Raw genomic sequence first — 16,897 nt, forward strand, 5'->3', positions numbered from 1 at the left:
TTGCATTCGCCAGTGACCCACTTTTTTTGCAGTCAAGTGTACATAAGTGTAGTTTTGTATGTAGTACGTAAGAAATTTGGGGTTATCTTTGTTTTGTGCCAGGGGTCTATTGATGGATTCAGAATGTATGTAAGAGGTATGGAGGCAGAGCTTAGTGCAAGGACTGTCTCGGCATTTGGCCGCATGGCTCTTGGTGCACAAAGGTCGGCAGAACATAATTTTGTTATATGTGAAAGAGAGGAATAATGTTTACTGTATATAAGATTGGGGGGGGGGGAGGTTTCAAGAGGTTACTTAAATGTGTTACTTCAAGTATTTTGGATGGTTCAAAATGGTTCAAATTGCTCTGAGCACTACGGGACTTAACATCTGAGGTCATCAGTCCCCTAGATCTTAGAACTACTTAAACCTAACTAACCTAAGGACATCACACACACACACCCATGCCCGAGGCAGGATTCGAACCTGCGAACGTAGCGGTCGCGTGGTTTCAGACTGAAGCTTCTAGAACCGTTCGGACACACGGGCCGGCTATTTTGGATGGATTTCTCGTATGCTAATTATTGTGCGCCCAAAATTTTGTCACAGAGGTCATTTTATTTTTTGTGGGGCTATAAAAGTGGTTATATGCAAAATAAAAGATAAGTTTTGCTGGTATATTACGGCGGTTAGTTGTATAATGTATGTTATTTTGGAAGGGTTTTGGATAGATTTCTATGTGAATGTTTGGGAGAGTAGTCTTAGAATAAGCATTTTATTACGCAAATAAGGGTGAAAATTTGTTGAATTTATGATTCAGCTATCCGCTGAGTTAAAAATGAAAGTTAAACGGGCGATTTCTTCACAGGGTAGTGTTAGGTTGTGGGTTTCGATTCCACTGGGGAGGGCGTTCAGTACCTAATCTATGGGGATTTGGAAGTCGTATGATTACTGGTAGCTGCACCAAAGTCGTATTTCGACAGCTATTGTCCTTCAGCATTGACGGTGTCGGCCAATTGACGCATCTTTCGGTCATACTTGGTCGAGGCGTCTTTAATTTCTGCAGTCCAGCTAGACTGCGAAACATCGAAACTTCGAAGCCAGAACGCCGATAGTGTGTTGTGTGGTGATGGGTATTCCATTTATTGTGGTTTATTGTGGCATGTGTGTATTTTTATGTTATGTATGTCAAATAAATTAGCCAGTTAGTGTGCCACACTACCTGCAGGTGTGTAACGTTACACGTGCTTAGGCGAGCAGTTCAGCCACCAGGAAATGCTTCCAGGTAAGGTGTATTTGACGATCGGTGAACGCTAGCAGGCCCAGGGCTCAAAAAAAGGCGGACCGCACCGCACACTCCAGGCTAGTCCAGGACGAAGACTAGATGTGGGTAAATTCCAGAAGAATGGAGCTGGACAATGGTCGTTCACTTAGCAGAATGCAGAATTGCCAGCAATGGCAGACTCGGCGACAAGTTGAAATATGGAGTCTTACAGCTTTTGGAGGATCTGTAATAATTTATATTCAAGTATTAAATGCAAATCTGAATACATCGCCGATTCCAGAAAAATTAGGCACATCCAATGACATAACAATAATATCAATATCTTTAAACAACAAAAGTTAATATTCCACAGTGAATAAACATTCACACAAAGAACCTCTGAACTAACAACTTTTGTAGCTTCATGCGATTTCAACTAACGGTATCTCATATGATAGTACTGAACTATAGCTATCATTGCTAAACGCTATGCATCTGTATTTATTTTATTTATTGATTTACGACGTCTTTTATATATTTTTTACTATGCAAACACTTGTCAGAACATCGTATACTCCACATTTACACAGCAAATGTACACACCATCAATGTCTCACATTTTATCATACTTGTCAATTTATTCAATGAATAGTGTACTACTTTGCCACTAACTTTATTTAAATATTTGACTGCAAGTACTACTAAAAGCTGAGCTATTTTAAAAGTGGTCAATCCCATGTGATAGCGGACACAACAATTAAAAGGAGAACCAAAAGATGCTTCTATCAAGAAGGTATAAATAATTGGTTAAACATTATTTAAGGATAGTCTGTTGTCATTTATCGTATCCACAGTTGCGCAAGAATGCTTGCTTATTTATTTACGTCCCTACTATCACTTAAATTTAATGTAAATGACCCCAGTGCAACCAAATGTTTACGACACTTCTTTAATTGAATATTATTGTAATACATTAGTTTAGTCTGAGAAGTGGGCAATACGAGTCAAATCATTTTTGTACCATGTAAGAACGATGTACTTTTGGTGGGGATGGCCTTCAGCCAATGGAAAACCAGACTGTAGCGAAAAGCTACGGGAGTTAATTAGAAACTTGGACTTCTCGAGTGAAGATCTCAAGGGAGCGATTCTGGATAGTTTATGTCGAGTGTTGGAAGCGGGCAGACCTGCCTATGGAAAATTGCATGTTTCAGTCTTACAGATGGCAAACGACCGCTAAAATACTGTACCTTTCGAAGGACCTTTACATTTCGAGAGGTCTGAATGTGTTCCACGATAGGACCCTAACTTATTGCGCTTGTGTGACGGAACTGAGGAGAGACGGAGTATGAGTTACTATTCTTTGTATCACGTATGATAATTTGCGAAGCATCATGCTGAGCTCTGATCTGTTTGGAGGCGGTTAATATTTCGCATACTGTGATATCGAAATAGACTTAGTTTTCACGTATTTTTGATGACCATTTAGTATGGCGATTTTGCTACCATTCTCATAACGCTCTCCACGTAGCTTCAGTGCATAGGACAAAGGTATTTTCCATCTGACCTTTAACTGAATATCGTAGGACGACTTCCCGTTTATTTGAGATGTCCTTGCTTCAATAAACATTATTCAACATAATTACGTGTCGTCTACGTTAATTAGAGACATTAGACTAGAACCCTTTTTATTAAATTGTTCATTTAACTTTTATTTTGTATTTCTGTGTATTTTATTGACTCACAATTCTAGCCAATGAATAGACTATTTGACTGCAGGGTCAAAGCTGCAGGTTATTATTTGCAGTGAACTAGCTACGGGGCATGAAAATAGACGTGAGCGACTCGAACCTACGACTGCATCGAGCTATTCTTTTTAAGTAGAGCCGCGTATAACCCCAATACCTAAAGTACGAGTATCCACAGACAGAGACGTAACTGGCTTGCTCTGGATAGAAGAGCAACTACACGAGCAGTAACAGTTAGGTACCGTCGCACGTTATACGGTTCCACATCTTGCAAGTAAGTCGACTCTCAAGTGATTTTAATGATCGATGTTTTACGGCATATCCATACAAAAATGTTAACAAATCCGAGACTGAAGAGCGTCTTTGGGACATTTGAATCAAGAGGAGAGGACGGCTGACGAAATGGGGGTGTGGGGTATTGCGACAGCAGGTAATCGAATTTAACTATTTTCGTTGCTGTTTTTTAAATCATCCTGCGCATAATGTCGAGTTATATCAATAAAAATGAAATTTTAGGGGATCTGGTGATTCCAAAAGGCTGACAAGAGATTCACGCCTCCATGTCTGTGCAGCGCTAACTTCCAGCTCGCTCCTATCTTCTGTTCAATGTTATCTCACACTCGTGACCAAAACGTTGACGTGAGTTCCCCTGGTCAACAATAGGCGCTTATCTGTTAGCGGGCCACGTCATGTTTCGTGAAAACATCGTCACAGACGCTGGGTCAAGCGAGAAAGCGCGATATTTCATTATCACTCAGCTGCTGCGATCACCGTATGGCATACTGCTCCTGCCAGTGTAAGCCTAAGGACTACCACGAGTATGTGATACTATCAGAACAAGTGTTTCTATTCATAGTGCTGTGATGTCTGCCAATTTTCACTTGGCAATTATTAGAATAAGAGCAGCGCTAACAAAAGAACAAAAGCATGACATGTGGAACAACACCCACGGAACATGCGACTGAAGATGCCTTGCAAAAAATAAAGGCGAGACGCGTACGGCACAAAGACCGTGCTTGATTCAATAGTAATTAGACGGCCCAAAACGGAAATATTACCAATATTCAGTAAAAGTGTATGCAGTTCTGTTTTGATAATACATACATCAACGCTATCACTGTCGTTTTCCCATTACTATGAGGTTGGATTTTAGTTACAACTGAACTGGGGGGATCGAAGTTCATTAAATGCCCCCCCCCCTCCCCCCCCCCCCCCATTCAGGCACGGTCCGGCGAAAACCAGGGCAGGGCTTACAAACACAAACAACAATTTTAAATCACACAGGCTTGTACTTCATGACAATTAGCAGTATGGTTTTCACAAAGTTTGATTTTTGCAAAACAGTTCATTTTGTCGTGGTCCACTGAACAGTACTTCTTTGTGAAAAAATTTTGTTCTTAGCCTTATTCGCTTCTTCGTAGCTATTTTCGGGTTCTGTCGATACAAACGTTTAACGCAGATAAGTCGCTTGCCTTAGAATTGTGACGAGCATTTATACTTGTAGCTGTTGTGGAATAACGTCGATACAAAGGTTTTATTTAGATAGGTTTCTTGCTTTACAGTTATGACGAGCATTTGTACCCGTCGTTCTCATAGAATAACGTTGATATAAATGTTTTACGTAGATAGTTTTGTTGCTTTACAGTTGTGGCGAACGGCTATGCAGATGACAGTTGGTTCGTCGATGGAGCAAGGAATCGCACCAGAGAAGTATGTAACTCATGTGTCAGCAACTGGACCCTCAGTATGATCGGATATGCACCTTGTAGACGCTTCATCCAGGAAGAGATGGTGGGCGCACATGAAACGAAAATACCAGAAATACATAAAACTCTAATGGCTTCCAGAGGAAAAACGCATAACTAATTAAACATTTGTGAACAGTGATATGCCTCACAATAGATAAAACATCTTAACACAGCACCAATCTTGTGGACTGAGGAAGAGCTGTCACGGTTAAAGGAATATTGATAGCAACAAACATAAATTTTCTTGTTTATGGATCAGTCGTTTACTTATTTCTCGTTAGCTTCCCAGAGGTGCACATACAGATAGGACTGACGAAGGACATCGAAACAGTTCAAACAAGAGTAGCTCATTTCTAAGTATTTCGAAATAGGGGAGAGAGTATCACGGATATTACAAGCGCTTTTGGGTGGCAATCATTAATGTATAGGCGTTTTTCGTTGAGACGAGACATTTTTATCGAAATTCGCTTCACGAACATTCTCCTAAGAATGGAAAACATTCCGTTGACGACCACATACAGGTTGAAAAATGACAATGTTTATAAAATAAGAGAAATGAGAGTTCGCATGGAAGGATTTAATAGTTCGTTTTTCTCACGCGTTGTTTGAGAGTGGAATGGTAGAAAATAGTCATGTAGATGTAGACACGTTTTCAGTGCTTTCCTTAAATCGCTCATGGCAAATGCCGGGATGGTTCCTTTGAAAGGGCTCGGTCGATTTCTTTCTCAATCCTTGACATAATCCGAGCTTGTGCTCCGTCTCTAATGACCGCGACGTCGACAGGACGTTAAATACAATCTTTCTTCCTTCTTTTAGACGCATACCCTACGAATGTACATAAACAACAACTTTGTATTCACTATTTTTGTGATCATGTAAATGACTTTACACGTAACACACAGAACTGGTTCTTTTTGTGGATAGGACGATTGTTCTAATGAATTCGAGCAGCTAACAGAGATAGCTGTTAAAGCTTTTAATATAAATATTGACTCGGATGTGCATGTAACCTCTTTGTAAAGCAGAATGGAAAGTCGAATGGAGAAACAATGAGAACACGAAGGAGTATTTACGAGAGGAAGATCATTTGTCAAACGGGTGTTAAACCTAAGCTGCCAGTCTTTATCTGCCCATTACCGATTTTTAAAAAGCCTGTGATTATGTCTATTGAGATACACTATTCAGTGTCCTAGAAGAATTTTTCACTCCGTCTTCAGGCCACAAGTGGCCCATCGGGACCATCCGACCGCCGTGTCATCCTCAGATGAGGATGCGGATAGGAGGGGCGTGTGGTCAGCACACCGCTTTCCCAGTCGTTATGATGGTTTTCTTCGACCGGAGCCACTACCATTCGGTCGAGTATCTCCTCAATTGGCATCACGAGACCGAGTGCACCCCGAAAAATGGCAACAGCGCATGGCGGCCCGGATGGTCACCCATCCAAGTGCCGGCCACGCCCGACAGCGCTTAACTTCGGTGATCCGACGGGAACCGGTGAACCCACTGAGGCAAGGCCGTCGCTAGAAGAATTTTGGACTGGTAATAAAATAATCGCAACCATTAAGCAAACTTTGTATAGCGCAATTTTCAAAGTTTAATTTTCAACGAAATATCAAAATCTTTCGAAATTAAAATAGGCGTGAGGCAGAGGGATGGACTGTCTCCATTATTATTGAACTGAGTTTTGGAGAAACTAGTAAGAGGATGAAAAAAGAACAAAAGGAATAAGCAAAGCGAAGTTTTGAAAGACAGAGAGCATTGAGACTGACTGCTTAGCCTTTGCCGATGATTTAGCAATCTTACCAGAGTACCAACGAGATGGGACGAAACAGATCAACGTTCTCCAAGAAGTCGCAGAAAAATCGAGATTATAAATTTCGGTTGAAAAGAACTCGTATACACAAATAACTGTAAAGGTACACCAAAACATATGGAATCAAAGCACGAAAAAATAAAGACGGTTTCTGACTTTAGATACATGGAAGACATAATACAGCTAAATGCTCTGGACAAAACTGCTTACATAAAGATAGCCAGAAGCATGTTAACAAACAATCTTTGTTTTTTAGTACAAAATTGAGGTACTACAACGCGGTGATTAAAGCTGAGTGTCTTTATGCCTTAGACAGTCAAACAGTTAAATGCTTTGGAGATGAAAAAAGGTGAATATTTCGAAAATAAATTGGGTCCAAAGTATGAAAATTGGATTTGGGAATTGATAAGCAGGAAGGAGGCGTATGAAAAAAAACTGAGAATTTAGCAGATACAATGAGAAATCGGAGAATTACTTTTTATGGCCACTTAAAAAGAATGGTTAAATCAATTTCCTGGTTTATAGAAGTCAACAAAAACCTAAAGCAATTGGGAATAGCAGAGACAAAGATATAGAAAACGGTTTCAGGATGGAAATACAAAAGGAGAGATAAGTGAGGTAGTTAAAAGGAAGAAAACAGCAGATAGTAGGAATCAAGAAGTATGGGAAGCCAAGAAAAGGAAATGACTATGATGTCATAAAACAGTTGTTTCACGTGGGCCGGAGTTGAGCAAATTCAAATAATACTAATAACAAAATGAAGGTAGTATGTGATCATAGGGAGACCCTTATAAATTTAGATGTTCATGATGAGGACACACTAAATTACAAAACTAAAAGTCTCTGCAGTCTCTTAAACAAGTATGTTCATCTGATTTTTCTCCTTTGTGTGATTGCAAGTCTTTTCGAGAAAAAAAAGTATGTAGGTAGGCATAAATTGCTTTCCATTCAGTAATGCTTTATGCAATTCTGTGGTTATTCACCGAAAGGAGTTCTCACTGCACTGCACTGCACAAAAGCTCTCCGCGGTACAAAATTCCTCTGTTGTAGCGTCTGTCAACCTCTGGAGATTAACGAGCACTTCCGAAGTAGTGTAATACTTACAAAGCGTGCGACTCTCCTTTGGATCATCTCTAACTCCTTTATTAATATCACCTGGCAAGGATCGCAGACTGGTGAGCAATACTCAAGAATCTGTCGAACGGAATCAACTTCCTTAGTCGGTGAGTCACACTTTCTTAGCTTACTGCCAGTGATTATCCCACAACTCATTTTATTACGGCAGTAACATTTTCCAGTGTTTTACATCGAAGATATAACCAAATAGTAATAATGTTTTCCAACTGTTTATGGCAGTTCGTTGAAAGCCAACTGCCAGTCCCTGCACTATATGTCGGTCTTCTGCAGACTTTCTGAAATTGCCTAGATCATCACAGAGGTTTCCCACGATACCGACCAGGTCATCAATATTCACTACTGGTCATTAAAATTGCAACATCATGAAGATATCACACAACGAACAGCAAATTGGCATGAAGAGTACTACATGTTTGGATATGAAAAGACTATTACACTCCTGGAAATTGAAATAAGAACACAGTGAAATCATTGTCCCAGGAAGGGGAAACTTTATTGACACATTCCTGGGGTCAGATACATCACATGATCACACTGACAGAACCACAGGCACATAGACACAGGCAACAGAGCATGCACAATGTCGGCACTAGTACAGTGTATATCCACCTTTCGCAGCAATGCAGGCTGCTATTCTCCCATGGAGACGATCGTAGAGATGCTGGATGTAGTCCTGTGGAACGGCTTGCCATGCCATTTCCACCTGGCGCCTCAGTTGGACCAGCGTTCGTGCTGGACGTGCAGACCGCGTGAGACGACGCTTCATCCAGTCCCAAACATGCTCAATGGGGGACAGATCCGGAGATCTTGCTGGCCAGGGTAGTTGACTCACACCTTCTAGAGCACGTTGGGTGGCACGGGAGACATGCGGACGTGCATTGTCCTGTTGGAACAGCAAGTTCCCTTGCCGATGTAGGAATGGTAGAACGATGGGTTCGATGACGGTTTGGATGTACCGTGCACTATTCAGTGTCCCCTCGACGATCACCAGAGGTGTACGGCCAGTGTAGGAGATCGCTCCCCACACCGTGATGCCGGGTGTTGGCCCTGTGTGCCTCGGTCGTATGCAGTCCTGATTGTGGCGCTCACCTGCACGGCGCCAAACACGCATACGACCATCATTGGCACCAAGGCAGAAGCGACTCTCATCGCTGAAGACGACACGTCTCCATTCGTCCCTCCATTCACGCCTGTCGCGACACCACTGGAGGCGGGCTGCACAATGTTGGGGCGTGAGCGGAAGACGGCCTAACGGTGTGCGAGCGGTGTGCGAGACCGTAGCCCAGCTTCATGGAGACGGTTGCGAATGGTCCTCGCCGATACCCCAGGAGCAACAGTGTCCCTAATTTGCTGGGAAGTGGCGGTGCGGTCCCCTACGGCACTGCGTAGGATCCTACGGTCTTGGCGTGCATCCGTGCGTCGCTGTGTTCCGGTCCCAGGTCGACGGGCACGTGCACCTTCCGCCGACCACTGGCGACAACATCGATGTACTGTGGAGACCTCACGCCCCACGTGTTGAGCAATTCGGCGGTACGTCCACCCTGCCTCCCGCATGCCCACTATACGCCCTCGCTCAAAGTCCGTCAACTGCACATACGGTTCACGTCCACGCTGTCGCGGCATGCTACCAGTGTTAAAGACTGCGGTGGAGCTCCGTATGCCACGGCAAACTGGCTGACACTGACGGCGGCGGTGCACAAATGCTGCACAGCTAGCGCCATTCGACGGCAACACCGCGGTTCCTGGTGTGTCCGCTGTGCCGTGCGTGTGGTCATTGCTTGTACAGCCCTCTCGCAGTGTCCGGAGCAAGTATGGTGGGTCTGACACACCGGTGTGAATGTGTTCTTTTTTCCATTTCCAGGAGTGTATTTCATTATTGTTTAGGTGCAGCCGCACAAAGTAGGTAACAGCAACACCATTTACATTCTGTATATAAGGAAAAATTACGCAACTGGTTTCTCATTTATAAAACCCATTTTAATGCTGGTTGTCTGTGAGAAGATTGTGTTGTGCCTCGTGTAAGAAGGAGAAACTTCTACCAGCATGTGCCAGGGACTGAGCACTATGTTCAAGGTCTGTGTACATTATCTTTCAACAAGACGGTCGTATAGTACAGAGGTTGCAATGCCACACCAAAGCTGGCAGCGCTAATCGATGCCACAGACGTTAACGAGGGCTCGGTGCAATCCGCAATGACGTATGGGAGGCGCTCATAAAGACCGCACCTCCCCTCTCAGCATGACAGCGCCCTCACACTGAGGTCCATATGGCGTCGAGCTAGCTTCAGCTCTGTCCAGATAAAGACCTCAGTTTCAGTAGACAACAGCAGCAAATAGAACAGTGTTCATGAAGTTTCAGGTGGACATGAACTTTTGTCAAGGTTGAACATTGGACTACAAGATAACTATTTGTTGATTAGTGCATGAAATGATGCTGTGCTATTCCATGATAGCTTTAAATCATCCAGTACTCCTGTGGCAAGGAAGATTGCGAAAGTTAAGTAAATATTTTATTCATTAATGCAATAAAGTGAGCTAATATTACATGTGTTCTAGTCTAATGTGCTGTCCCACCGAGTAATCAAAGAACAGGCAGCTGTGGCCGGACGGTTGTAGTTTCGACTGGGCACAACGAAAAGAATGCAAGACAACATGTCGCCCTTGCTGTCCAGCCTATGTCGACACAGATGGAGTTCGACTGTTGGCGTGGCAGACACGTTCTCCATTAAAAACAACTGGTATCGGTTGCCGAGGGACGTCAACAATCGCCAGCCACTACGTTTTATGATCTCTGGGATTAAGCAGCATGGGATGACAGATCTGTGTATCTGTCACGTCAACAAAGCTTACAAACAACCTTATACGTCGGGCAACCACAGCTAAAAAACGGGTACATAATGTGAAGGGCAATCAAACAATTTAAAATCATAGATGGTAAAATATCTGTATTAAAATTGAGTGAAGGTCCAAATCTTCAATAGCTGTGCATTGTGTTTTCACTGTGTGGCGACAGGATTCATGTTCTGGCATGCGTCAGATGGAACTACATATTAAAGCGCTAGCCGCAATCCTGAATACTGTGAAGCCAAGCACGCGCCGTCGCGATTTGAAGATCACGACATCTAGCGACAGGAACCAAACTGACATGTTCTTACGAGCACCTGTACCTTGGAATCCGTGGCATATGAAATATTATTTTTGTGAGTACATCGCTTTACTGTCTACTTTGTTCGTCAGGTTATGTTGGCTACTAGTGCTTTTACTTATGTAGATTGATTCTGTATGCAGATATGACCTAAGGATATACCTCTAGGACATGAAACCTGTCGTCATACAGTGAAAACACGATAAACAGCTATTGCGGATTTGGACTTTCACTCAGTTTTAATATAGAATATTTTACCATCTCTGTTTTAAACTGTTTGATTGTCGTTCAGCAAAGCTAAGTTCGATTTCACATCCGGACGGTTAGACACCGTTTCTGTCAGAGGTGTACTGTGTATTTCTCTTCGTTTCCTGTACACCTACAAATTTATTCACTTGATAGCCGAATCAGAAGCACTTCAGTTGGTCCGTATTTTCATTTGCTGTCTGGGAACATTCCAAATGACTCGAAAACATTCAAAAATAATCGCAAAAATGTTAGTATTTTAACCTCAAATATACCCTGAAATGGTCAACAATACACTTAAGTGCTCTCAAATCCTCTTAAGTTATCAGTAATACCCTTATCAATTTAGTGCCGGACAACAGACATGTTTGGTACATTTTACCATGATAACACGTTTGTGATTGCGGTACTCTATAGAGAAATCACAATGAAATGTTTCATCTGCGAAACCGTAATCTCTGGTTCTTGTGCTTTGCACTTTCCGTACACTAATGTCTCGTTCATATTCCTGAGCTCGTTGTCTTTCATGAACTTCACTCACTGTAGCCCTACATAGTTTCAGTATTCATCAGCGTAATGCATAAATGCTTTACGAGATGTAGTTACCATTTTTAATCCACTCAGAAACGGATGTTAGCCTTTATCATAGTCTTTATTAATAAACATTATTATTTATTAATATAATTAATAAATGCGACGGTAATGAGTAACATCAATTTTTTATTCTACTTTGTTTATTTCGTAGTCTTTGTTCTTCAATAGTTTCTTTGTCTTCCTTAATTTTATCTCGTTCATCTGTTAAGTTTTGTCTCAGTCTGTTCACTTTGCTCCTTTGTGAAGGTGAAAGTGATTTTTAGCTCCTCTTCTGTTTCATTAAATCGTTATACCTTGTGTTTACTCCTTTCCAGTTTACCACCCCCAACATTACCCCCTGTTTTACGTCTCAGCGTTCTGCTAACGTTAATGTCACTTAAAACGCTAAAAATTCCACTTAATACACTGTTTACTATCTTAAGCAATTCGAAGAACCATTCTGGCCAGTCTCGGTGGCTTTGGCACTCGATTCCCGGCTGCTTCGCTGATTTCCCATAAGATATCCATTCGAACGATGTCCTCCTTTGACACCCATATCTTCGAACTCCCGCAGATCCGAAATGAAATCTTTCTCACAGATAGCGGGCGGAGTACTATCATACCATATAACCCCAAGGCGGTCCAGGATGGATAATGGAGTTCTAGTGGCACGCACGGACGAACCACACTTTTACGTATTTATTACACTCCTGGAAATGGAAAAAAGAACACAATGACACCGGTGTGTCAGACCCACCATACTTGCTCCGGACACTGCGAGAGGGCTGTACAAGCAATGATCACACGCACGGCACAGCGGACACACCAGGAACCGCGGTGTTGGCCGTCGAATGGCGCTAGCTGCGCAGCATTTGTGCACCGCCGCCGTCAGTGTGAGCCAGTTTGCCGTGGCATACGGAGCTCCATCGCAGTCTTTAACACTGGTAGCATGCCGCGACAGCGGGGACGTGAACCGTATGTGCAGTTGACGGACTTTGAGCGAGGGCGTATAGTGGGCATGCGGGAGGCCGGGTGGACGTACCGCCGAATTGCTCAACACGTGGGGCGTGAGGTATCCACAGTACATCGATGTTGTCGCCAGTGGTCGGCGGAAGGTGCACGTGCCCGTCGACCTGGGACCGGACCGCAGCGACGCACGGATGCACGACAAGACCGTAGGATCCTACGCAGTGCCGTAGGGGACCGCACCGCCACTTCCCAGCAAATTAGGGACACTGTTGCTCCTGGGGTATCGGCGAGGACCATTCGCAACCGTCTCCATGAAGCTGGGCTACGGTCCCGCACATCGTTAGGCCGTCTTCCGCTCACGCCCCATCATCGTGCAGCCCGCCTCCAATGGTGTCGCGACAGGCGTGAATGGAGGGACGAATGGAGACGTGTCGTCTTCAGCGATGAGAGTCGCTTCTGCCTTGGTGCCAATGATGGTCGTATGCGTGTTTGGCGCCGTGCAGGTGAGCGCCACAATCAGGACTGCATACGACCGAGGCACACAGGGCCAACACCCAGCATCATGGTGTGGGGAGCGATCTCCTACACTGGCCGTACACCTCTGGTGATCGTCGAGGGGAACTGAATAGTGCACGGTACATCCAAACCGTCATCGAACCCATCGTTCTACCATTCCTACATCGGCAAGGGAACTTGCTGTTCCAACAGGACAATGCACGTCCGCATGTATCCCCTGCCACCCAACGTTCTCTAGAAGGTGTAAGTCAACTACTCTGGCCAGCAAGATCTCCGGATCTGTCCCCCATTGAGCATGTTTGGGACTGGATGAAGCGTCGTCTCACGCGGTCTGCACGTCCAGCACGAACGCTGGTCCAACTGAGGCGCCAGGTGGAAATGGCATGGCAAGCCGTTCCACAGGACTACATCCAGCATCTCTACGATCGTCTCCATGGGAGAATAGCAGCCTGCATTGCTGCGAAAGGTGGATATACTGTACTAGTGCCGACATTGTGCATGCTCTGTTGCCTGTGTCTATGTGCCTGTGGTTCTGTTAGTGTGATCATGTGATGTATCTGACCCCAGGAATGTGTCAATAAAGTTTCCCCTTCCTGGGACAATGAATTCACGGTGTTCTTATTTCAATTTCCAGGAGTGTATATGCACAGACTGACAAACGAAGTGACACACCCAGGAAACAATGAGACTTCGTGCACGTATACAGCATTGGCGAAACTATAAATAATGAGACTTGCAGTTCTATGACAGTTTGAACGGCTACCAGAGTTTATTAGTGATGTTTGTGTTTCGTGTTGCCAACAGGCCCTGTAGGATATATAAGGGGCGTGCACAGTGACAGAGGCCGTGTGAGCACTGTGAAAGACGCGGGTATGACTCACACGCGCATCAGACAGCGTTGTCAGCAACTGACAATGATTGAAAGGGGCGTAGCTATTAGTCTCCACTTGGCCAGCTGCTAGGAATAGTGCAAAATCCAGATCCGTGATACATTCGGATGTGAAAGTGGCCCGTTGTTGGACTGTTTGGGATGTAGCGAACAGTATTGGTCTTATAACGCTTCCCTGGAGTACTCCCAGGTTTAATTTTATACCGAAGAAGCTGGAATTCCAACCTACACTGTGATCAGTATCCGGACACCCCAAAAACATACGTTTTCCATATTAGGTGCACTGTGGTGCCACCTACTGTCAGGTACTCCACATCAGCGAACTCAGTAGTCATTAGACGTCGTGAGAGAGCAGAATGGGGCGCTCCGCGAAACTCACGGACTTCGAACATGGTCAGGTGATTGGGTCGCACTTGTGTCATACGGCTGCATTCGAGATTTCCACACCCCTAAACATACCAAGGTCCACAGTTTCCGATGTGAGAGTGAAGTGGAAACGTGAAGGGACACGTACAGCACAAAAAAGCACAGGCAGACCTCGCCTGTTGACTGACAGAGACCGCCGACAGTTGAAGAGAGTCGTAATGTATAATAGGTAGACATGTATCCAGACCATCACACAGGAATTCTAAACTGCATCACGATCCACTGCAAGTACTATGACAGTTAGGCGCGAGGTGAGAAAATTTGGATTTCATGGTCGAGCGGCTGCTCATAAGCGACACATCACGCCGGTAAATGCCAAACGACGCCTAGCTTGGTTTAAGGAGCGTAAACATTGGACGATTGAACAGTGAAAAAAAGTTGTGTGGAGTGACGAATCACGGTACACAATGTAGTGATCCGATGGTAGGGTGTGGCTATGGCGATTGCCCGGTGAAGGTCATCTGCCAGCGTGTGTAGTGCAGACAGTAAAATTCGGAGGCAGTGGTGTTCTGGTGTGATCGTGTTTTTCATTGAGGTTGCTTGCATACTTTGTTGTTTTGCGTGGCACTATCACGGCACAGGCCAACACTGATGTTTTATGCACCTTCTTGGTTCCCATTGTTGAAGAGCAATTCAGGGACAGCGATTGCATCTTTCAGCACGATCGAGCACCTGTTCATAATGCACGGCATGTGGCTGAGTGATTACACGACAATAGCGTCCATGTAATGGATTGTCCTGCACAGAGTCCTGACCTGAATCCTGTAGAACACATTTGGGATGTTTCGGAACACCGACTTCGTATCAGGCCTCACCAACCGACATCGACATATCTCCTCAGTGCAGCATTCCATGAAGAATGGGCTTCCATTCCCCAATAAACCTTCCAACACCTGATTGAATGTGTCTGCGAGAGTGGAAACTGTCATCAAGGTAAGGGTTGGCCAATACCATACTGAATTCCATTATTAGCGATGAAGAACGCCACGAACTTGTAAGTCATTTTTAGCCAGGTGTCCGGATATTTTAATCACATAGTGTGTATGAGTGGCCACAGGAGCACCTTTTAACGCAGGACTCTGTCGTTCGCTCCCGACCAGTATGCACTTATGATGTACATAGTAGAGTGCGTGGACACGTATCTCTTAATTCGGGAAGTGTTATTATGTTTTTTATGATATTAGGTACCCAGACAACAAAAACGGAAGTACGACGATCGTGTCGTGGTAAGCAATAACCATGGAACTTGTTGGTGAGGTTGGGACAAAACGGAAGCGGAAGAAGCAAATACACATGGTAAGTACCATAAACATGTAAACAGTATTATTTATTAACTTATTTTGTTGAGAGGGTGTTTCAAAAATGACCGGTATATTTGAAACGGCAATAAAAACTAAACGAGCAGCGATAGAAATACACCGTTTGTTGCAATATGTTTGGGACGACAGTACATTTTCAGGCGGACAAACTTTCGAAATTACAGTAGTTACAATTTTCAACAACAGATGGCGCTGCAAGTGATGTGAAAGATATAGAAGACAACGCAGTCTGTGGGTGCGCCATTCGGTACGTCGTCTTTCTGCTGTAAGCGTGTGCTGTTCACAACGTGCAAGTGTGCTGTGGACAACATTGTTTATTCCTTAGAACAGAGGATTTTTCTGGTGTTGGAATTCCACCGCCTAGAACACAGTGTTGTTGCAGCAAGACGAAGTTTTCAACGGAGGTTTAATGTAACCAAAGGACCGAAAAGCGATACAATAAAGGATCTGTTTGAAAAATTTCAACGGACTGGGAACGTGACGGATGAACGTGCTGGAAAGGTAGGGCGACCGCATACGGCAACCACAGAGGGCAACGCGCAGCTAGTGCAGCAGGTGATCCAACAGCGGCCTCGGGTTTCCGTTCGCCGTGTTGCAGCTGCGTTCCAAATGACGCCAACGTCCACGTATCGTCTCATGCGCCAGAGTTTACACCTCTATCCATACAAAATTCAAATGCGGCAACCCCTCAGCGCCGCTACCATTGCTGCACGAGAGACATTCGCTAACGATATAGTGCACAGGATTGATGACGGCGATATGCATGTGAGCAGCATTTGGTTTACTGACGAAGCTTATTTTTACCTGGACGGCTTCGTCAATGCTCGGAACTGGCGCATATGGGGAAAAGAAAAGCCCCATGTTGCAGTCCCATCATCGCTGCATCCTCAAAAAGTACTGGTCTGGGCCGCCATTTCTTCCAAAGGAATCATTGGCCCATTTTTCAGATCCGAAACGATTACTGCATCACGCTGTCTGGACATTCTTCGTGAATTTGTGGCGGTACAAACTGCCTTAGACGACACTGCGAACACCTCGTGGTTTATGCAAGATGGTGCCCGGCCACATCGCACGGGCGACGTCTTTAATTTCCTGAATGAATATTTCGATGATCGTGTGATTGCTTTGG

At 44.3% G+C, this 16,897-nt stretch overlaps 1 pseudogene; it reads right to left on the reverse strand.

The window, feature by feature from the left end:
* Window positions 1–6,140: 6,140 nt before the first annotated feature.
* On the reverse strand, window positions 6,141–6,258 carry LOC126268443 (5S ribosomal RNA; annotated as a pseudogene).
* Window positions 6,259–16,897: the final 10,639 nt, after the last annotated feature.

This window comes from Schistocerca gregaria, chromosome 4, assembly GCF_023897955.1.
Source record: "Schistocerca gregaria isolate iqSchGreg1 chromosome 4, iqSchGreg1.2, whole genome shotgun sequence".
In the NCBI taxonomy this organism is placed as follows: Eukaryota; Metazoa; Arthropoda; class Insecta; order Orthoptera; family Acrididae; genus Schistocerca; species Schistocerca gregaria.